This window comes from Triticum aestivum, chromosome 4A (genome assembly GCF_018294505.1).
Source record: "Triticum aestivum cultivar Chinese Spring chromosome 4A, IWGSC CS RefSeq v2.1, whole genome shotgun sequence".
Taxonomy (NCBI): domain Eukaryota; kingdom Viridiplantae; phylum Streptophyta; class Magnoliopsida; order Poales; family Poaceae; genus Triticum; species Triticum aestivum.
This window is the reverse complement of record NC_057803.1, coordinates 389,423,584-389,446,321: the sequence shown is the minus strand read 5'-3', so window position 1 is coordinate 389,446,321 and position 22,738 is coordinate 389,423,584.

Genomic DNA, 22,738 nt, shown 5'->3' with positions numbered 1-22,738 from the left:
CATTCATGTTTGTTTGTCATGCCTGCTACTGCTTAGAGTTGAGTCAGGTCTGATTCATCGGGGATGAATCAGAGGCGTGTGAACATGTCCTACCGTGTGTGAGCTAAGTGTGTGAACACGATTTGGTAAAGGTAGCGGTGAGAGGCCATGTAGGAGTACATGGTGGGTTGTCTCATTGCAGCCGTCCTCAGGAACTGAGTTCTGTGTTTGTGATCCATGATTCAGCTACTACCATACATTGGGCCCTGAAATATGACCCCGCTCGACTTCTTATTCACCCTAGTCCTCTGTCCAGGAGTTGCAAGTAGTTTCTGGTGTTTGTAGCTTACTGGAGGCCGTGGACAGCGCTGACCGTAGGGGTGGGCTGTGATGCGGTAGGTACGTGGCACGGTGTACCGGATGCCCGTTTGGTATTTCGGGAACCCTCTTCACATCGTTTGGGGCTGTGAGCGAAACTCCGGCCGGATCTCCTCATGGATGGAACCCGAATAGGCGATAAACCTGGACTAGAGACTTGAGTGTTTAGGTAGGTCGTGGTCTACACCCACGTCGGCTTTCGCTTGAAGTCTGCCGAGCACATGTCGTGTGCAGACGCTAAGTGGTGGAAACATGTATGAAGAAGTACACCCCTGCAGGGTTAACATCATCTATTCGAATAGCCGTGTCCGCGGAAAAGGACTTCTGGGTTGCTTATATCAGTTCATAGACAAGTGAAAGTGGATACTCTAAAATACGCAAGATAAGCATGAGTGCTATGGATGGCGTTCTCGTAGGGAGACGGGAGCGGATCCATAGTGGTGTATTGATATGGTGAATACGTGGACTCGTGTGCGCCACCTCAAAAGAGTTACATTGCAGTCGTAGTTCAGGATAGCCACCGAGTCAAAGCTGGCTTGCTGCAGTTAAACCCCACCATCCCCTTTGTTGATAATGATGCATATGTAGTTAGTTCTGATGTAAGTCTTGCTGGGTACATTTGTACTCACGTTTGCCTATTTTATGTTTTTGCAGAGAGACTTCGGTCTCGCTAGTAGTTCCGCGTGGACTTCGACGTTTAGCTTGATACCTCAGCTACGATCTTGTGCCCTCGGCAGGATCTGATAGATAGTCAGGCTTCTCAGCCTTTTTCATTTATAGATGTCTGTACTCAGACATGATAGCTTCCGCTTGTGTTTTGACTTGTATGCTCTGATTGTTGGGTCATGAGACCCATGTTTGTAATATCTCGCTCCTCGGAGCCTATTGAATAAATACTTGAGTCGTAGAGTCATTTTGTGATGCCATGTTGTATTGCACATATCGAGCATATTGTGTGTATGTTATTGAAATGCTTGGTATGTGTGGGATCTGACTATCTAGTTGTTTATCTTTAGTAGCCTCTCTTACCGGGAAATGTCTCCTAGTGTTTCCATTGAGCCTTGGTAGCTTGCTACTACTCCGGAACACTTAGGCTGGCCGGCATGTGTCCTTCTTTGTTCCTGTGTCTGTCCCTTCGGGGAAATGTCACGCGATGAATACCGGAGTCCTGCTAGCCCAGTGCTACAGCCTGGATTCACTCGCTGATGACCGACACGTTCGATGCTGGGTCATGGATGCCTGTCCCTGTAAGTCTGTGCCACTTTGGGTTTACGACTAGCCATGTCAGCCCGGGCTCCTTATCATATGGATGCTAGCGACACCGTCATATACGTGTGCCAAAAGGCGCAAACGGTTCCGGGCTAAGGTAAGGCGACACCCGTGGGAATACCGTGCGTGAGGCCGCAAAGTGATATGAGGTGTTACATGCTAGATCGATGTGGCATTGAGTCGGGGTCCTGACACTTGAGCTTGAAACCGAGTGCATCACCGCAATCAGCGCGTCACCACGGGGCCGTAGCAACCACCCATTGGTCCTGCCATGCCCTGCGATGTCGGAACGGTCGACGTCCGAACTCCGGCTGCCGCGGACGTGCTTGCCGCCATCGTCTCCGGCTGTCCCAGCACCTGCCATCACCACTGTTGGACGCGCCGCCTCGCGGGTGTTCCAATGAGCCCAACTCCGCCTCCTCCCGTCGCCTGAATCGCCGAGACGAGTGACTCCGCCTCATCTGTGTGCTCGCCGGTGATTAACCACCGATGACAACCACTGTTAGGGGCTAATCACCCCACTAACCAACCCCCTGGGCCACTGACGCATGGGCCCCATGCCCTAATTAAGCTCAGCTTTATTTCTGCCTAGTTTAGTTATAACCCAACGGGACCCACACATCAGAGTTGATCGCGCTGAGGTGGCTGTTGACTAGGCCCACCTGTCTGTGACACTAGCCAGCTCTGTGCCACTGACGTGTGGACCCCACACATCCGGTTTGACCTGGACCAGCCTCAGTTGACTCGCTAACGTCATGCTTGCACAATGCTGACGCAGTTAATAATTTTCTGGATTAAAAATAATCCAGGAAATTTCAAAAAATACCCAAAACTTTGAAAAATCATAGTAATTCAACCATAACTCCAAATGAAACAAGTTATATATGAAAAATTATAAGAAAAATTCAAGGAATCCATCTGTACCATTTTCATGCATGTTTGAGCAAGTTAACCTCACTGTTTAGGATGAAACATGATTAGGGAAAAAAATTCATAATAGGTTTGGAGTTCGAATTTGATATAGTTTTGAATTCCACTTCAATTAAAATGACTTTTTGTTGCATTAGCCCAAAACACATTCATATTGCCATGTCATAGCATGCATCATATTGTTGCATATCACCATGTGTTGATTGTGTTCTTTCTCAGTTGTCGGTGTTTGTCCCCCCTTAGTAGACGTTGATCCAGCGATGAATTCGATGACACCGATGAAGAGCTATACTATCTTCAGAAGTGCCAGGCAAGCAAAACCCCCTTGTTCATTCCGATACAATTCCACTCTCTCGCTCCTGCTCTCTTTTACTGCATTAGGACAACAACGATTCAATTGTTACATGTTGCGGTAGTTGAACCCCTTTCCTCTACATGACCTGTCATTGCCACAGTAAATAGATGAAACCCACTAGCATGAGTAGGAGTTCTTTGAGCCCTGATGTGCCTACTCATTCATGCTTGTTTGTCATGCCTGCTATTGCATAGAGTTGTGTCGGGTCTTCTTCATCGGGAATGAATTGGAATGGTGATGAACATGTCCTACTGTGTGTGAACGCGATTTGGTAAAGGTAGCGGTGAGAGGCCATGTAGGAGTACATTGTGACGCCCCATGACCGGAGCTTCAGATGCCTTCCAGGGTTTCCGGGTTTCGCCGTGTGATTTGTTTGGTTCGTTGCATCATGTGCATTGCATCATGTCATCATGCCATCATCTCATAAATCTTTTGCAACCCAACTAAATAAATTGCATGGATCTTCGGTCCATTTAAATCAAGGGAAGAGTGACTTCTCTTTATAACATTACCTTCCTGATATTTAGGGAGCTATTATAAATTTTCCATTAATTTGGAATTATCTGCAACCCACTTGCATGTTAAATCCATGAGCTTTTCCTTTTTTTTTTTGATTTTCGACTCTCAAACTTTGTCGATAATTATTTTACCTTTTTCCGGAGCTCTACCAAAATTCTCAACATTTTGGGGCACTCCTAAAACCTATCCTAGTTCAAACCTTTTGAATTAAAGTCAAAGAAATTTGAATTTATTCTTTAAATCTTGGTCTTTCCTAATTTCTTGGATCAACACATTTTTGTGAGTCCAAGAAATTTAACCCCTTGCTCAAATTCATTCACTAACCCTCTCTTTAATTTTTTCTTCTATCCTTTTTTTCTTTTCTCTTCATGGTAAAGAGAAGAGGGAAGGAGAGAGGAGCCCAGTCAGGCCTCTGGCCACCCGGGCCTCCCAACCACCTCCGGCCCATTTGGCTGTTTAGGCCCAGCCGGCCAACCCTAGCGCTACCCTAGCCGATCACTACCATCTCCCTTGATCCCACTCCTCTCCCTCTCATCCTCCCTCTAATGCCGCCAGTGAGAGGCACAGCGCACGCGCTGCCCGATCCAGTTCTCTCCCTCTCCATCGATCATGCCCCTCTTGATCCCCTCCTCCTTCAACGCGCCATTAGGGAAGGAGAGCAGCGCCCGAGCCACCTCCCTCTCCTTCGTTCCCCTGCTCTCATCCGTTCCTCTGCTCCGCCTCCTTGCCATGGCGCCTCGTCGGCCGGCGAGTCCACCTTGCCACCGTGCCCGCCGCTGCAGTTCACAGCGCCTCCGTCTCCGGCGTTCACCAGTGTCCGGCCATGCCCACGCCTTGTGCCCCGCCATCGCCGGAGCGAGCTCATCGCCCCACCTCCTGTGGTTGACCTCGGGTCGTTGCTGCTCTGTTGCCGGTGAGCTTGCCTCCGCCTCTACTCCTGCTACTGCTTCCCTTGCTCCGACGCCTTGACTCGCCTCCTGCCTCTAGCATGCCCTACTGGAAGTGTGTGTGCCCGCGCCCAGCGCCAAGACCTTCCCTGCCTCGACATGTCTAGGACGAGGAGGACAAACCGCATCACCTCCAGCCCGTGCTTCGCCTTCCGTTCACTGCCCCGCTGCCATTTTTTTCGTTGCCAAGGTCACCGAATCCAGGGATGCAAGGCCACCTTCGAAGATCCTTTTCGCCAAGTACCATGCCCGGTGAAGACCAAGATAGAGACCTTCTCGATCAGGAACGTTTTTGGGATCGTCAAGGCCACCTCAAGTACGACTACGTTTTGCCGCCTCGACCGAGACCAACAAGTACCACGATGACGCGTCATGTTCATCTACCGCCGTTTTCGGAACCGCTAAGAACAGCAAGTACCTCGGCTAGTACCATGATGCCCGATGCATAGAACAACGACCGTCGCCGAAGACTCGGGTAGCAAAACATCAAGTACCTATGACCGAAGAACGAACATGTACCACTACGTCCGGAGACCTCGAACCCGTCAAGTCCGACAACGATTGTGTACAACTACCGACAACATGCATGTTGCCAAGTACCCTCTCCGGATCGTCATGTTTGACTATCGATAAACATGTACCACTACCGTCGCCGAGATCGCGAGAACCTCTACCGTTGACCCTAGAGCATGAGAGAACGACTACTTCCACTACGAAGGTCTCGAGAACGTCTACTTCCCCTTCTCCGCTTCGAACTTGATCCGTTCCGATAATGCACGCTCTGAAAGGTATAACCGCCGAGACAACCTTCCGAGAATGAATGCAAGTTGTATGAGATGCTCATGTTCTAACCGTGTTTGAATTGTCAATGCACGTTGCCCCTCTTTTGCATTGTTACCGTCGTCTCGTGGGACACCCGGTATCCGGGAGTGCCCCACCGTCTTTTGCACGCATCCGCATACTTCTCATTTGTATCGGTATCTCAATCGAGTTACCAGAACCGGAACGTTGCCGTGGCACCGTTACCGTTATCGTTGTCGTGGCACCCCTTTTCATTTCCGCCACGATGACAAAATGCTTCATAATGCGCTTGTCAACTTTTAATAAAAATTGCATAAACTTGTTCATGTCATCCACATCATGACAACAACAATTAAAATGTTTAAATTGTTATTGCAATATATTACTAATGCATATGGGGATTTACCGGATTCGTTATTTGTTATACCCGGCCCCATTTAAATTGTTTAGATGGTGTAGTTTTGTTATGCCTCACCTCTTGCCATGTTAACCAACATTTAATATTGTTGAGTACCTAACCGAGAGAGAACTGAATAATTGATGTGGTGTTCCGTCAATATGCAACTTGTTGCATATTGAGCTCCACTTAATTTGTAGGATTGTTTGTGCTCTTTGCCATGCCACGCCTCTTTAATCTGGACATGCATCATACTTGGTTGTGCATCATGCCATGTTTATGTGTTGGTTGTTTACTATGTTGTTTGCTTCTTTTCCGGTGTTGCTTCTTCGGGTTAGTTCCGATAATGTCGCGTTTGTGAGGACCCGTTCGTCTACGTCCGTTTGTCTTCTTCAGGGACTCATTCTTCTTCCTTGTGGGATTTCAGGCAAGATGACCATACCCTCGAAATCACTTCTATCTTTGCTTGCTAGTTGCTCGCTCTTTTGCTATGCCTATGATGTGATACCTACCACTTGCTTATCATGCCTCCTATATTGTTAAACCAAGCCTCTAACCCACTTTGTCCTAGCAAACCATTATTTGGCTACGTTACCGCTTTGCTCATCCCTTCTTATAGCGTTGTTAGTTGCAGGTGAAGATTGGAGTTTGTTCCATGTTGGAACATGGATATTTTGTTGGGTTATCACAATATCTCTTATTTAATTAATGCATCTATATACTTGGTAAAGGGTGGAAGGCTCGGCCTTATGCCTGGTGTTCTGTTCCACTCTTGCCGCCCTAGTTTCTATCATATCGGTGTTATGTTCCCGGATTTTGCGTTCCTTAGGCGGTTGGGTTATAATGGGAACCCCTTGACCGTTCGCCTTGAATAAAACTCCTCCAGCAAGGCCCAACATTGGTTTTACCATTTGCCACCTAGCCTTTTCTTTCCCTTGGATCGGCCGGCCCAAGGGTCATCTTATTTTAACCCCCCGGGCTAGTGCTTCTCTAAGTGTTGGTCCAAACTGAGTGATGTCCGAGGCTACCAGGGGCAACTCTGGGCTGGCTTACCCGATGTCTGGGTCATCCGGTGTGCCTTGAGAACGAGATATGTGCAGCTCCTATCGGGATTTGTCAGCACATCTGGGTGGCTTTGCTGGTCTTGTTTTACCATTGTCGAAATGTCGTGTAACCTGGATGCCGAGTCTGATCGGAATGTCTTGGGAGAAGGTATATCCTTCGTTGACCGTGAGAGCTTGTGATGGGCTAAGTTGGGACACCCCTGCAGGGATTTGAACTTTCGAAAGTTGTGCCCGCGGTTATGGGCAGATGGGAATTTGTTAATGTCCGGTTGTAGAAAACCTGAAGTTGATCTTATTTAAAATGCACCAACCGTGTGTGTAACCGTGATGGTCTCTTCTCGGCGGAGTCCGGGAAGTGAACATGGTGTTGGAGTTATGCTTGACGTAGGTTGTTCTAGGATCACTTCTTGATCATAGATTTCTCGACCGTGCTTTGCCTTCTCTTCTCTCTCTCTTTTGCGAATAGGTTAGCCACCAAATATGCTAGTCGCTTGCTGCAGCTCCACATCATACCTTTACCTTACCCATAAGCTTAAATAGTCTTGATCGCGAGGGTGTGAGATTGCTGAGTCCCTGTGACTCACAGTTTACTTCCAAAACCAGTTTGCAGATGCTGATGATATCGAGCAGGTGACGCAACCAAGCTCAAGGAGGAGCTCGATGAAGATCTTTTCCTTTGTGTTGTTTCGTTTCCAGTTGATCAGTAGTGGAGCCCAGTTGGTGTCGATCGGGGATCTGGGTAGCATTTGGGGTAGTCTTCTTTTATTTTGGCTCCGTAGTCGGGCCTTGATAGTATTTGGATGATGTAATGGTTTATTCATGTAATTGTGTGAAGTGACGATTGTAAGCCAACTATGTATCTTTTTCCCTTATGTATTACATGGGTTGTGTGAAGATTACCTCACTTGCGACATTGCTTTCAATGCGGTAATGCCTCTAAGTCGTGCTTTGACACGTGGGAGATATAGCCGCATTGAGGGCGTTACAAGTTCGTAATCAGAGCCTTCCCCGACCTTAGGAGCCCCCTGCTTGATTGAATCGCTGGCGTTATTGAGTCTAGAAAAATGTTTTGAGTCATTTAGGAATTATATATGTCAGAGAATTAGGACTTCTTTTTACTCCTCAGTCCCTTCGTCGCTCTGGTGAGGCATCCTGACGCAGAGTTTTGACTCTTCTCTTCTGAAATTTCACCAAATTTTTTTTAGGATCACGCGGGTATCTTGGAATCGTTCCGATGGTTTTGTGATGAGAACATTGTTCTTGGTGCCTCCTGACATTTACGGGTTGTGGCAGTGTCCCGGGGAGTTGAGCTCCGAGGTGTTGTCGTCACAATCTTATCGTTGCAGTTCTGCAATACCTGAGTTTAGTTTCGCCGACATAAAAAATCTCTTTTATGCAGTTGTTGGTGAGATAACCTCGACGGCACCCAGTACTGGGGCGGGAGTTCGGTAGTATTGCCATAACTCGTATAACGGATGCTTTTCGAAGGTTGAGGTAGACGGTTTCCGAAGGTTTCTTGGTTATGTGTTGAAGGATGGATCCAGCTGGATGTAGGATTTGCTAGTTTTGGGTGAGATATTATGCTTCCCCTGTATCCCCAACACCTGATGACATAACCGGAAAGTTTCAGGAGTTTATAAGTGGGAATTCAAGTAGCTCTTAGGATATCTTTCCGACAGATGTATGATATGAAATTGGGGTTCGACGTCTAGTGGTCCGCCTATCCACGGTTGGTTTTACAGTGGTCTTGTTGTGTCTTAAAGAGTCCTTGGCTATGCCGACTCGAGGACGCTTCGTATGTCATGTGCACTGCCTTGTACATGATGGTGCTGTACGATCGAGCCCGTATAGGCCCCACCACGAAAACTTCGGACGAAATCTCTATCATATGTTTGTTCCGGCTTATTCTGCAAGCCAATCCTTTGTTTTGTTTTGAGTTGTGGTATTCGAGTTGCTTCGAAGTCAAATGTTGATTCCATACCTTTCCTAAACGATGTTCTCATACTCCTATGTGAATACCAAACCTTCATGATAATCGAGACTGTCATGTCAATCCTTTTCAACCGGTGTGTTTCTCTTCAAGTGGATCTGATCATTTCAACATCAGCAAGATCAATTCTCAGTTCTTCTCAACGGTGTTTGTTTCAGCCGTCTCCAAGTTGCCTTTGTTTTTTTCCTGCCCTACCTCCCTTGTTTTTCTTCAAGGACTCAGATTTGTTAATCAAGTATCCATTTCTTTGATGTGAAGCCTCTCCATTCTTTTCCGTCAATGTTCTTACCCGGTGATTCTCATGAAGATCCTAACGGAGCCTCAAGTTCGTCATTCTTTGTTTCTGTTATCTTCTCCAGTGGATCTAATTCAAGCTTTCGGTGTTGATCATATCCTTTTTCCTCGTTTCAAATACCTTCTTATGCCGGTGCACCTCTTAATCTTCCCCGCTTGCTATTCAATTGTTCCGGAGTGCTCAAGATATCTTGAAGATTCGTGTTTCCACTCTGCTTTCGTTCAATCTCTTTTCGAGGATGTTATCTCATTCAATCCATTTAAATTCAACCGGTGCTATCTCCTTTTCAAGTTATCGTTCTACGGTGTTTCTTTTGAGTGGGCCCTAACCCAAAGGTCTTTTCCCAGGATCTTACCTGACTCTTCTTATTTTTCCGGAGCTTCTCAATCTAAAGTTTGACGTAAGAATGATTTATCATCAATCAAATGTCTTTCTCCAAGATTTTTCAAATTCTTTTCATCGTTGGCTCAACTTTTCCATCTTTCATTCCGGTGTGCTGCAATAATTCTTGGTGGTGTTTCTCATCGGTATTCTCAACATTTGAAGACCGAAGAAGATTTTTTCTCTCAATCTTGCTCCATTCTCTTCAAGATTCATGGCTCTAGCTTCGTGCCATCCTCTCGTAATTGTTTTGGTTGTGAGAATTTCTTTTCTCCCATCCAGAGCATTTCAAGAGTATTTCAGTTTGTTTTCTAGGAAGCCCATCATCTCAGAAGATTTACTCATTCTAGGTTTCAGCTCTCGTTCTCCAAATCTTATCGGTGCTTCGTTCAAGTTTTCTCTAATCAATTTGGGATCTCTTCGTTCACTTGCATCTAAATTCTCTCAAGTATCTTCGCTCATTTTCCAATTCCTCCTGTTGATGTGTTTGTTTTCTTCGTTCATTTTCAATTCTTACGGTGGTTCTTCCAAGATTCTTCTTCCTTTGTTTATCATATCAATTTATTCGTGTTTCAATTCTACTGGTGGTTCGTTCAAGAGATCTCTTTCTTTCGTTACCGTATCAAGTCATTTGTTGTTTTCCAAATTCTACCGGTGATTCGTTGAAGACCTTCTCAAGTTTGTGCTATATCTATCTTAGTCCTTTCTACGAGAATAAGTAATATGCCGAATCCATTGCTTGTCATCAATTAAATTGATGAAGGATAAGCATAATGTAGTTCTTATTCTTGTTTCATCGAGTAAAAATTCAATTTCTGCTTTCCGGAGTGGTTCATCATATCACATTCTCGGTTCGAAATGCTATATCTTTTCTTTTTCCCGGGGTTCCAAGCTCTCATCATCATGAAGCTCCATTTAATCATTGCAAGGCTTCACCTTGTGTTTTACAACTTCTCTTTCTTTTCGTTTGATCATCCTTTTGTTACCGGAGTTCTTCATGGATGTTCTACATGGTGTTTCATCAAGGATTTAATTCCTTCTAGAAGTTCTCATCGAGATTTTTTTCGGAGGAGCTCAATCATTCTTCATCTTGCAATCCGGAGTGCAATCCTTTCTACCGAATCATTGGAGGTGGTATTATGTCATTCTTGATAATTTGAGTTCATGTTTCATGATTCACATGTTGTTAAGAATGAGAAATTTTAAATCCCTCAGCCTCTTCGTTGGAGTTATCTTGGGTTATATTTCACCTAAAGCTTTCCCTAAGGATTTTGCTGTTTATGGTGGTTATAAATGATCCAAGTTCTTCTATTATCCTTCTGGTGAATAAGTTTCTCGTCTCCTTATTCTTATCAATACAATATTTTTCCGTGAGTGGCAGGTTGTCACCTCATTATCTAAGATGTATTCCATAAGACCATATCAAGCTTATTCTTTTCGTTATTGGTTTTCCAACAACTCCGTTCTAGTATTTGTTGTAAGTGTGCTCTCTCAAGATTGTGTTCCCCTTCGTTCATTCCATTCCATTCTTACTTTTGTTCCGGAGGCATTGTGATGTTGCTTTTTTTCAATCCATCTTCTTGTTCTTATAAAGATCATGTTCTTTCCTTTGCTTATCCATTTAACCAGAGTGTTGTGTACTCTTCTCAAGTTCTTTTTGCCTGATCAAGCCTTGCATCTCTTTTCAACCTGAGTGCTGTCCAAATTTATTCTTCCTTGTTTCTCTTTTCTAACGGAGTGTTTTCAACTTCGTCCATCTTCATTGTTTTCTTCTTTAAATTTTTTCAACCTCGCAAGGTTCTTTGGTTTCACTCATTTGTCAAAGAAGCAATTAGTTTTACCTCTTCTCTTCCTTTTCCGTGTCCCTCCGGTGCCATCCTAGATCTCGGAACGAGATCCTCTTGTAGTGGTGGAGTGTTGTGACGCCCAAGACCGGAGCTTCAGATGCCTTCCAGGGTTTCCGGGTTTCGTCGTGTGATTCGTTTGGTTCGTTGCATCATGTGCATTGCATCATGTCATCATCTCATAAATCTTTTGCAACTCAACTAAATAAATTGCACGGATCTTCGGTCCATTTAAATCGAGGGAAGAGTGACTTCTCTTTATAACATTACCCTCCTGACATTTAGGGAGCTATTACAAATTTTCCATTAATTTGGAATTATCCGCAACCCACTTGCATGTTAAATCCTTGACCTTTTCCTTTTTTCCGATTTTCGACTCTCAAACTTTGTCGATAATTCTTTTACCTTCCGGAGCTCTACCAAAATTCTCAACATTTTTGGGCACTCCTAAAACCTATCCTAGTTCAAACCTTTTGAATTAAATTCAAAGAAATTTGTGTTTATTCTTTCAATCTTGGTCTTTCCTAATGTCTTGGATCAACACATTTTTGTGAGTCCAAGAAATTTAACCCCTTGCTCAAATTCGTTCACTAACCCTCTCTTTATTTTTTTTCTTCTATCCATTTTTTTCTTTTCTCTTCGTGGTAAAGAGAAGAGGGAAGGAGAGAGGAGCCCAATCAGGCCTCTGCCCACCCGGGCCTCCCAACCACCTCCGGCCCATTTGGCTGTTTAGGCCCAGCCGGCCAACCCTAGCGCTACCCTAGCCGATCGCTACCATCTCCCTCGATCCCACTCCTCTCCCTCTCAAACTCCCTCCAGCGCCGCCAGTGAGAGGCAAAGCGCACGCGCTGCCCAATTCAGTTCTCTCCCTCTCCATCGATCGTGCCCCTCTCGATCCCCTCCTCCTTCGACGCGCCATCAAGGAAGGAGAGTGTCAGTGGGAACGACACCTATGGGATCACAAGAATCCCTACTGTGGTTAGCAGGGCGCGTGGTCGTGAGAAGAGCGGATCAAACAGATAGCACACGGTTCGTTTATCCAAGTTCGGGCCGCGAGGATGCGTAAAACCCTACTCCTGCTTTGGTGGATTGTATATCTATGTTCTTGAGCTAGCTATGGGGCGTGAGGAGCTCCAAAAAGCCGAATCCTTCCTCTGGTCGCCTCGGGCCTCCTTTTATAGAAAAAAGGGGTTGCCACAGTGGCACACAGGAGGTGGAAAGGGTACAGTGTTGTGAGGTTATCCCTCGCATCACATGACAAGGCGCATTTAATGCGTCTTGCTTAGGTGTCCTTGCTTTATTGGGGACGGGGGAGAAACCTGTCGCGTCCGTCGCCGCTCTTTCTTGTGTCGACACGCGCCCTGGCCAGCTAAGCCTGCGATGCCATGTAGGTAGGCAGGCAGCTGAGGTGGCGCAGTGGTGGGTCTTGACGAAGATCTGGATGCCGCCACGCAGGTGCCTGCCCAGCTGGTTGGGTCGTCAGCTGCATGCATGCGGTGGTGGAGGTTAGTTGGCGTGGGCCTAATCGTGGCCCTGCGGGTGTCCTCGGTAAGGGCCTTGCCGGGGCCCCTACAAGGGTCTTGCCGAGGCGCCTGCTGTCATCCCCGGCAAGGCGCTTGCCAGGGGCCTTGTGGTCTTCCTCGGCTGGGATCCCGCCAAGGGTTGTCGTCTCCTTAGTGCGTATTTGATCTTGAATGTCTTCACAAAGATATGCATGCTGCCATAGGGATGTCTCCCGAATCCTTGCCCTTTGGGGGCAGTGGACTCAAGGGTGATTTGCTCCGTAGGCGCGGGACGAGTCGCCGCGGCAAGGGTCTTGCCGGGGCTGCTAGAACTGTCTCCCGGCAAGGATCTTGCTGGGGGAGTTCACTTCGTCCCCTTTGCTCTTTGTGGTCTTGGCCTTGGCGTCGTTCTAGTTCTCTTAAGCTTCGGTCTTACCCTGGCTCACCTCCCTTGCCTTGCTTGGTGTGGTGGTATCCGCAGCTCAGACTGCTCGTGCACAGTTATAGGGGTACAAAAAAGTGTACCCCTCTTTATGTACACCGAAAGGAGCCCCCGAGCCTCGGCCACACATAAGCGCAACGTGTTGTTGGGCTAGGCCCAAAAACGGTGCGCGGGCAGGCGGGGCGGTTTTTACCGCGATAAGATTCTTCGTCCGCTGCGCTTCCCATGATTCCCGCGCGTGGCGCGATGTGGGGAGGCGCGTGTGACGTGGGTGGCATGCGTGGGGTTGGTTCCCGCAGGCATGCGTCACATCGTAGTAAAGGGGCGGTTCGCGCCTTCCCCATAAACGGAGGGGGGCGTGGAGGCGCGGCCCATTTACTGAATGGGGCTGAGGCGTGGTCTTCAAGGCATCCACTCCCCACGATCACGGGGTGGGGAGTGGTCGTCTCACCCGTCCCCTCAGTTCTGCACGTCCGCCACATGTCTCCCATGCGCCTGGGGTGGCAAACGGTGGCGGCGGGAAACCGGGCCGTCGCTGGTTGGGGCGGCGGGTCGGTCCTGGCTCCCTGCGCCTTCCATATCTTGATTGGCCGAGCGGGGCGGCCGAGCCCCAACCCCGATCCTTTATAAAGAGCGGGAGGGGGGGATGGCATCCCGCATTCTTTCATCTTCTTCTTCCTTCAGCTTCTGCTCGTCCCTTCCATCTCTCATGGAGAGAGGGAATCCCGATCCTTCAACAGTGGCGGCGAGGGTCGCCGCTCGACAATGCGTCTCCCTTCTCTTGCGCCTGCTGTGGCAGAGCCAGCCGCGAGGTGAAGGGGGAGGGGGCGAGGCCGTGGGCGAGGCCGGGGCACTCGGGGAAGAGGAGGACGGGGCGGCGCGCCGGCCTCGCCTCCGCCAGCAGCTCCTCCTCCAATGGAGGGCCATGTTGGGGATGACCCTTGTGAGTTCTTCATCAGGCTGCGCTGGCCGCCGCGCCGTCGCCTTCGTCTCCCGACTCCATTTGCGTGGGAGATGGAGCTGGATCCGCCGGAGTCGTTGCGGCTGCACATGAGGGGCTGCGGGATCAGTGGCACGCGGGTCCGCGTCGACTTCCCCGCCCCTCACGTGATGTATCTTCGTCAGGGATGGAAGATGTTTGCTCATATCCACCGCTTGACGGAGGGGTTCACTCTCCATTTTAAGCTGATGGAGGGTGGCCTTCTCTCCGTCAAGGTCTTCGGGCTCTTTGGGACCCGTGCAAGGTGCTCCGTGGAGAGCTCTTCTGATAGTGAAGACTCCTCCTCGGGCGGGAGTGACGAGGAGGACAGCGGCAGCGACGACGAGGGTAGTAGGCGACAGGATGACGGGTCCGACTAGGTGTCGGGTGCCGCTCCGTGCGGCACCAACGACCCCATCATCCGTGTCATCGGCTCCCTGACTTCTCGGGGTCGTCTCCTTGGGCGGCTGGCGTTGGGAGGCTACAGAAGAGGAAGAGGGCGGGCGGCAAGGCCGTCAAGTCGGAGTACGCGGGCACCGATGCCTTCGACGCATGCTGATGTCCTGCCGTCTCGTCTTCGAGCTCTGCTTCTGGCGCCGCCATCGCCGTCCAGCTTTGGATGGCCACCAAGAAGTTCTCTTGGTGTCTTCTGCCACCCGTAGCTCGCCTAGGCGCTCCTTTTGTCCATTTCGCCTCCTTTACCTGCCTCCTGAGGAGAGAGACAAGAAAGGGATTACGGGCACCTTATCTCTTTTTAGTTTGTAAGCCTTCGGGCCTTTGTTGAATTTAAAACTTGTAATCCCATCATTCATGTTTTTCATTCCCTATGGACTGTACCTAAGTGGAATGTTTTTTAATGAAAAAGGGATGCTTGCCGGGTCATTTGTTTGCGGGTGGAACCCACGACAAGGAGTAAATCCTTGATATCTTCCAGATAAACATTTCTTTGCCCGGCAATAGGCCTTGCCGTCTCCCCACTTCGCTCGACCTTCCTCATGCCTTTGGCAGAGGCAGGGATGAGGCGGGGTCAGGCTCCTTGTTTCATCCTTTCGCTGCCGCGACTACGACCAAACTTGGCCCCAGGAACGAGCCCTAGGGCCTAGAGTTAGGGGAGCACGGTAGCTTAGGGGGAAATGAGGTTTCACATACCTCAGTCCATAATGGAATGCATGATAAGGGATGAAGAACTTATTTGAAGCTGCAGTCCCCGGCAACCCTGGTTCGCCGTGGGTGAATCTTTGCTCTTGCAGCCCCCGGCAATACTGGCTTGTCGGGGGCTAGATGCTGGTATGTTCCACTTTTTTTTCACCCCAAATGGTTCGACATGGATATCTGTGTGTCCTGTGAACCAAAGAAGACAAAAGAAAGACAAAGAGACGCACACTCAACCTCTAAGCTAGGGGTTAGTCGCCACTAAGCACTATCAACCCTAACCAAGGACGAGACTCGACCTAGCATGCATGCTATAACTTAGGGCGCCGGCGCTTCATTTATTTATGCTTAGGGTCTGCGCCTGGCTTTGTACAAAGGGTTACATGCGTCATCGGCAAGGCTCGTACAAAAGGTCGCTTGCCGGGGGGCCCGGCAAGCTACGCCTCACGGGTAAAACTTGCGAAGATGCTCAATGTTCCAGGAGTTACTCACCGGAACGGCATCTTCGGTCTCCAGGCGGACTGCGCCAGGCCTGGTGACTCATATTATCCGATAAGGGGCTTCCCACTTTGGCGTCAACTTGTTGGAATTCTTGGCAGATTGAATGCGCCAAAGAACAAGGTCGCCTTCCTCAAAGCTTCGGGCATGAACCTTGCGGCTATGGTAGCGGCGCAAGGCTTGCTGGTAGTGCGCTACTCTCACAGCCGCCGAAGACGATCTTCCTCAAGGAGCATTGCGTCATCTTGCCGCAATTGCTCTTGCTCAAGCTCGTCATAAGCGAGTACTCGAGGTGACCCGTATATGAGTTCCGTGGGGAGAACTGATTCTGCCCCGTATACCAGGGCAAAGGGTATCTGGCTGGTGGCTCGACTTGGTGTCGTTCTGATTAACCAAAGAACCACCGGCAATTCATCAATCCAGCGCCTTCCACTCTTGTGCAGTCTGTCAAAGGTCTTTGTCCTCAGGCCTCACAGTACTTCAGCATTTGCCCTCTCAGTTTGACCATTGCTTCGTGGGTGAGCAACGGAAGCGAAACAAACCTTGCCGTCGAGGTCTTGAATATATTGCATGAAGGTGTGGCTTGTGAACTGCGTGCCGTTATCGGTGATAACCCTATTGGGTACACCAAAACGGCACACCAGTCCTTTGAAGAACTTGACAGCTGACTGTGCTGTGACCTTCCTCACTGCTTCCACTTCTGGCCACTTTGTGAACTTGTCGATTGCAACATACAAGTACTCAAAGCCCCCGATAGCATGGGGGAAAGGGCCCAATATGTCGAGCCCCAGACCGAGAAAGGCCAGGAGAGAGGAATGGTTTGAAGGGCTTGAGCTGGCTGATGAAGCCTCTTTGAATGGAACTGACACGCTTCACACCTTGTGACTAGTGTCCTCGCATCCTGGAGGGTGGTGGGCCAGAAGAAGCCTTGCCGAAACGCTTTGCCGGCAAGGGCCCTTGACCCGATGTGGGATCCACATATGCCTTCATGTATCTCCGCCAACAGCCCCAATCCTTCCTCTCGAGGGATACACTTCAATTTCACGTCGTTCGGCCTCTTTCGGTACAGGACGTCATCGACGAACTGGAACATAGTAGAGCGACGGGCTACTTTTTCTACTTCTTCCTGCTCCTCAGGAAGTTCCCCTGTTTGGAGGAATTGGACGGTATGCTGTGCCCACGCTGGAGCCTGGGGCTCGATGGCGAGGACTAAAGGCATTTCCTCCGCTATCGGAGCGGCTGTCTCCATGGCAAGAGCTTGATGCTCTGTCAGAGCTAGCCATCCCGCGGCGGGCTTAGTGTCTCCGGCAACATCCTTGCTGACGGCTTCGGGGAGCTCGGCGGGAAAGTACTTGTAGGGCCCTGATTTTCTCCTCTTGTTCTGCTCTGTTGATGGATCAACGGATGGCTAAGTTAGCCGAAGCACAAAGGTACCTGGTTCCATAGGTAGCTTGAGGGCAGCGCGTTTTGACAGGTAATTGGTGATATCGTTCTCCGCTCAGGGAACGTATTCTTCCTGTATACCGTCAAAATGCTCTTCCAGCTTTCTCAATTCATCGACGTAGGCCTTCATCAACGGGCTCTGGTAATCCTTGTTGACTTGCTTGACGACAAGTTGCGAGTCGCCTCTGACGAGTTTCTTGATTCTGAGGTCCGCCGCGATCCTAAGACCAGCAAGCAGCCCTTCGTACTCAGCCGTATTGTTTGTTGACACCTCCTTGGGGAAGTGCATCTGGATCACGTACTTGAGGTGCTCTCCGGTGGGCGCGACAAGTAGTACGCCAGCCCCGACGCCCTGTAAGGAGAAAGCTCCATCAAAGTACATGATCCAGTTGCAACTTGCCTCCTTGCCGGGGAGAGCAGTCTCTTGGGTTTCTTTGTCAGTCTCTTGCCGGGGAGAGCAGTCTCTTCGGTCGGAACGACACCTATGGGATCACAAGAATCCCTACTGTGGTTATCGGGGCGCGGGGTCGTGAGAAGAGCGGATCAAATAGATAGCACACGGTTCGTTTATCCAGGTGCAGGCCGCGAGGATGCGTAAAACACTACTCCTGCTTTGGTGGATTGTATATCTGTGTTCTTGAGCTAGATATGGGGCGTGAGGAGCTCCAAAAAGCCGAATCCTTCCTCTGGTCGCCTCGGGCCTCCTTTTATAGAAAAAAGGGGTTGCCACAGTGGCACATAGGAGGTGGAAAGGTTACAGTGTTGCGAGGTTATCCCTCGCATCACATGACAAGGCGCATTTAATGCGTCTTGCTTAGGTGTCCTTGGTTTATCGGGGACGGGGGGGAAACCTGTCTCGTCCATTGCCGCTCTTTCCTGTGTCGACACGCGCCCTGGCCAGCGACGCCTGCGATGCCATGTAGGTAGGCAGGCAGCTGAGGTGGCGCAGTGGTGGGTCTTCACGAAGATCTGCATGCCGCCACGCAGGTGCCTGCCCAGGTGGTTGGGTCGGCAGCTGCATGCATGCGGTGGTGGAGGCTTAGTCAGCGTGGGCCTGATGGTGGCCCTGCGGGTGTTCTCGGTAAGGGCCTTGCCAGGGGCCTTGTGGTCTTCCTCAGCTAGGATCCCGCCAAGGGTTGTCGTCTCCTTAGTGCGTATCTGATCTTGAATGTCTTCACAAAGATCTGCATGCCGCCATGGGGATGTCTCCTGAATCCTTGCCCTTTGGGGGCAGTGGACTCAAGGGTGATTTGCTCCGTAGGCGCGAGACGAGTCGTTGCGGCAAGGGTCTTGTCGGGGCTGCTAGAACTTTCTCCCGGCAAGGTTCTTGAAAGGGGAGGCCGCTTCGTCCCCTTTGCTCTTCGTGGTCTTGGCCTTGGCGTCGTTCTAGTTCTCTTGAGCTTCGGTCTTACCCTGGCTCACCTCCCTTACCTTGCTTGGTGTGGTGGTATCCATGGCTCAGACTGCCCGTGCACAGTTATAGGGGTACAAAAAAGTGTACCCCTCTTTTTGTACAAAAACAGAGAGCAGCGCCCGAGCCACCTCCCTCTCCTTCGTTCCCCTGCTCTCATCCGTTCCGCTGCTCCGCCTCCTTGCCATGGCGCCCCGTCGGCTGGCGAGTCCACCTTGCGGCCGCGCCCGCCACTGCAGTTCACAGCGCCTCCGTGTCCGGCGTTCACCAGCGTCCGACCATGCCCACGCCTTGTGCCTCGCCATCGCCGGAGCGAGCTCGTCGCCCCACCTCCGGCGGTTGTCCTCGGGTCGCTGCTGCTCTGTTGCCGGTGAGCTTGCCTCCGCCTCTACTCCTGCTGCTGCTTCCCTTGCTCCGACGCCTTGCCTTGCCTCCTGCCTCCATCATGCCCCGCTGGAAGTGTGTGTGCCCGCGCCCAGCGCCAAGGCCTCCCCTGCCTCGACATGTCTAGGACGAGGAGGACGAACCGCATCACCTCCTGCCCGTGCTTCGCCTTCCGTTCGCTGCCCCGCTGCCATTTTTTGTCGTTGCCAAGGTCACCAAATCTAGGGCGCAAGGCCGCCTTCGGAGATCCTTTTTGCCAAGTACCACGCCCAGTGAATACCAAGACAGAGACCTGCTCGAGCAGGAACGTTTTTGGGATCGTCAAGGCCACCCCAAGTACGACTACATTTTCCGCCTCGACCGAGACCAACAAGTACCATGACGACGCGTCATGTCCATCTACCGCCGTTGTAACACCCTCGATGCGACTATAGCTCCCACGTGTCGAGGCACGACTTAGAGACATAATCTTCACACAACCCATGTAATACATAAGGGAAAGAGATACATAGTTGGCTTACAATCGCCACTTCACACAATTACATAAATAAAGCATTACATCATCCAAATACAATCAAGGCCCGACTACGGAGCCAAAATAAAAGAAGAACCCCAAATGCGACAAAGGTCCCCGATCAACCCCAACTGGGCTCCACTACTGAACAACTAGAACGAAACAACACAAAGGACAAGATCTTCATCGAGCTCCTCCTGAGCTTGGTTTCGTCATCTGCACGGACTCATCGGCACCTGCAAGCTGGTTTTGGAAGTATCTGTGAGCCACGGGGACTCAGCAATCTCGCACCCTCGTGATCAAGACTATTTAAGCTTATGGGTAAGGTAAAGGTATGAGGTGGAGCTACAGCAAGCGACTAGCATATATGGTGGCTAACATACGCAAATGAGAGCGAGAAGAGAAGGCAAAGCACGGTCGATAAAAGTATGATCAAGAAGTGATCCTGGACTACCTACGTCAAGCATAACTCCAACAACCGTGTTCACTTCCCGGACTCCGACGGAAAGAGACCATCACGGTTACGCACGCGGTTGATTCATTTTAATTAAGGTCAACTTCAGGTTTTCTACAACCGGACATTAACAAATTCCCATCTGCCCATAACCGCGGGCACGGCTTTCGAAAGTTCAAATCCCTGCAGGGGTGTCCCAACTTAGCCCATCACAAGCTCTCACGGTCAACGAAGGAATAGACCTCCACCCGAGACATTCCGATCAGACTCGGTATCCCGGTACAACAAGACATTTCGACAGGGTAAAACTAAACCAGCAACACCGCCCGAATGTGCCGACAAATCCCGATAGGAGCTGCACATATCTCTTTCTCAGGGCACACTCAGATTGTCCTAGGTATGGGCAAGCCAGCCCAGAGTTGCCCCTGGTGGCCACCGGCAGCTGACAGGTTGGACCAACACTCAGAGGAGCACTGGCCCGAGGGGGGGTAAAATAATGATGACCCTTGTGCGCGCGACCCCCAAGGGAAAAGAAAATGGCTAGGTGGCAAATGGTAAAACCAATGTTGGGCATTGTTGGAGAAGCTTTACTTAAGGTGAACTGCCAAGGGGTTCCCATTATAGCCCAACCGCGTAAGGGACGCAAAATCCGGGAACATAACACCGATATGACGGAAACTAGGGCGGCAAGAGTGGAACAAAACACCAGGCATAAGGCCGAGCCTTCCACCCTTTACCAACTATATAGATGCATTAATTAAATAAGATATATTGTGATATCCCAACAAGTAAATAAATGTCCCAACAAGGAACGCCTCCAAACTTCACCTGCAACTAGTAACGCTATAAGAGGGGCTGAGCAAACTGGTAACATAGCCAATCAACGGTTTGCTAGGACATGGGCGGTTAAGGGTTTGACATGGCAATTTGGGAGGCTGACAAGCAAATGGTAGGCATCATAGCATGGGCATAGCAAAAGAGCGAGCAAACTAGCATAGCAAAGATAGTAGTGATTTGGGTATGATCATCTTGCCTGAGATCCCGCAAGGAAGAAGAACGAGTCCATGAAGAAGACAAACGGACGTAGACGAACGGATCCTCACAAACTTGACGTTAACGGAACCAACCCGAAGAAGCAACACCGGAAAGAAGCAAACAACATAGTAAACAACCACGACATGAACATGGCAGGATGCACAATCAAGTATGATGCATGTCCGGTTTAAGTATGCATGGCATGGCAAAGTGCACAAACAATCCTACAAATTAAGTGGAGCTCAATATGCATCGGGATGCATATTGACAAAACACCACATCAATTATTTAGTTCTCTCTCGTTTATGTACCCCAACAATATTAAATGTTGATTAACATGGCAAGAGGGTGAAGCAAATGTAAACTACCTATCTAGTCAAGGTTAAATGAGGCCGGAAGCAACGAACAACAATTCCGGAAACTCCTCATATGCATATATTAGGTTTGGTACTGTTCTGCCCTAAACATTATCTCAGAGTTGTTAAACATGCAAGATGAGTGCACCATGTTAAACTAGGCATTTTTCTACCCCAATTACATACAAAGATTATTAAAATCGGAGTTACGGTTATTTAGTTATGAATTAAATCATTTTAACATGGCATAGGAGCAAATTAATGCAAACAACATTTTTTTAACATTTCAAACATAGACGAAAGTTGGATATTATTAATCTGCACAAAATTCTGAGCAAGTTTCATATGTAAAACATTTTAATCCGATGCACGGTTAGTGAGTTATTAAATGCATGAACTAGGGGGACTATTCTACAAAACTGGCGATCTCTGGATAAATAGGAAAAACGTTCAGGCAGAAAAAAATATAGAGCTGGGCCGAAACTGGCCAGCCCAACGAGAGAGAGAAAAAAAAGGAGGGGGCGGTGGCCTCACCCAAGTGGGCTCGGCCCAGGAAGGGAGGGAGAGGCAGGCCGAGGGAGGCCGGCTGGAGCTGGGCCGAAGGCGGGGCGCTGGCCCGCGCGGGGGTGAGGTCAACGGGCAAGGGGAGCAAGTGGCTCCTCTGCTCGCTCCCGAGCGTTCATGGCGGCGGCACACGACAGGGCCGGCGAGGGTGGAGGTCAGGGACGACGGAACGGGCAGATCAGGCCGGGAACTGGTGGATCCGGCCCTCGGCGGCGGAGGACGGTGTACTAGGCGACCCGAGGCTACATGGCGGGGTTGCCCTGCGAAGAAGAGAGAGAGAGGACATGAGAGAGAGCACGGGGAGGATGGGAAGAAGGCCAGACGGCGAGGCTCTCGCCTGAGAGATCAGCGGCGGCGACACAGCGAGCCCCGGCGACGAGCTGCATCATCGAGGGGCTCCTCCCCTCGAGCTGCATCATCCGGGCCTGCGCGGGTCTCAGATGGGCTCGGCGGGCTGCGGCGAAGTGGGGCGGCGTGCAAGCTGAGGTGGCGGGCGCCGATTGGGTGAGGGCGGCGATGTGATGATGTGGCGGCCTGCTATTCGCCGGAGCGACGTGGCGGGAGGCGGCGGATCCGGCGGCGTAGTGGACATGTCCGACGGCGCTGAGGGAGGAGTTTTAGGGTTTCAGGGAAAAGATCCGAAAACGAAAATGAAGGGGTCTATTTATAGAGGTAGAGGGAGCTAGGAAGCTCCAAATGAGGTGCGGTTTTCGGCCACGCGATCGTGATCGAACGACCGAGATGATGGAGCAGAGTTAGGTGGGTTTTGGGCCAAAATGGAATGGTGTTGGGCTGCAACACACACGAGGCCTTCTCGGTCCCTCGGTTAACCGTTGGAGTAACAAACGAAGTCCA